The sequence below is a fragment of the Myotis brandtii genome, unplaced genomic scaffold (genome assembly GCF_000412655.1).
Source record: "Myotis brandtii unplaced genomic scaffold, ASM41265v1 scaffold389, whole genome shotgun sequence".
NCBI lineage: Eukaryota > Metazoa > Chordata > Mammalia > Chiroptera > Vespertilionidae > Myotis > Myotis brandtii.
The window spans coordinates 2,188,762-2,189,852 of record NW_005364914.1 but is presented as its reverse complement, the minus strand read 5'-3'; the positions used below and the strand labels follow the sequence as shown (position 1 = coordinate 2,189,852).

Below are 1,091 nucleotides of genomic sequence, written 5' to 3'. Positions count from 1 at the left end.
GAGGTGGGGGCGGGGGCAGCGTGTCCTCGGACTTTCGCTATTGTGCACCGCCCGGAGTGTCGCGGGGGCTCCTGGCGACTGGAAGCGGCCGGGGTCCGACCTTCCAGGGCTCGCAGACGCTTTCCTCACCGCCTTACAGTTGCCCCGGGGGAAGGAAGTGCGGGGGGCTAGGATGCTCTGGAGGGGCAGAGTTGGAGGGGCTGAAGTCCCGGGGGCCGTTTGTGGGCTCTTTCTCCCGCCATCCCGGGCTGCTAGCGGGCCCGGGTCTGCGTCGCCGCAGCCGCCCCTTTGGCGCCTTCCCCAAGTGCTTGGTGGCCGGCGACTCGCGCCCTCCCGACAAAGAACGCGTGGGCCGCCCGGTCCTCTCTCTGCTCTTTAAATGCGGCGGCGCCGCCGAGGTGTCCCGGGGAAGGGGCTACCGGAGAGTCTGGGTCCGCAAGGGACGGGATTAGCTCGTTTGGCCAAGGGCGCGAAGGAAAGTAATGTCCGAGAGGGTGCACCGTAGCTGGGGTCACTTCCTCGCCCGGCTCCCGGTCTCCCTTTTGCCCCTAGATCCCGCGCCTCAGAGCTTCAGACATTAAATGTGTTACTACAGGGCGATTGGCTGGGGGGTTGGGAGGGGAAGATCGAGGGGCGCCCGGGACCCCGCGGAGTGGAGGGTTTTGTCTGCGGATGCAACCAATTAAGCGTGCAGCCGGCGCTTGCAAGGCTGCGCGCAGCGCCCAGGGCGGGGGGGTTTTGTTCGCTGCAATTTCCCAGCCTTGGCGGGCAGGGCTGGAGCGGGACATGTCCATTGAGAACATTTAAACTTCGCTTCCGCGGGCTTTTAAAACTTCTTCATTCCGTAGCCTTAAAGAGCTTCCTTCATGGCAAGTAGGCTGGTTAGAAAATTATCCCAGTGTCCCAAAGCCGCCCGAGAGAGAGCACGGTGGCGGTATCGAACAATGTTTGCTTGCCAGCGCGTTTTAGGAAAACGGAGAGGGTTGTACCTTTTTGAAATCATCAAAGGAAACAAGCCCATCTAGAGGACCCCGAGTTTTCCCGCTCTGCCCAAGCGACACTTTATACCGCGTTCGGACCCTGTTTTACAC

General features: G+C 62.1%; 1 long non-coding RNA gene across 1 annotated transcript in view; it reads right to left on the bottom strand.

Annotated features, from left to right (window-relative positions):
- Positions 1-1,091, bottom strand: part of LOC106727208 — an 8,100-nt gene that overhangs the window by 6,672 nt on the left and 337 nt on the right. The window lies entirely within an intron of this gene.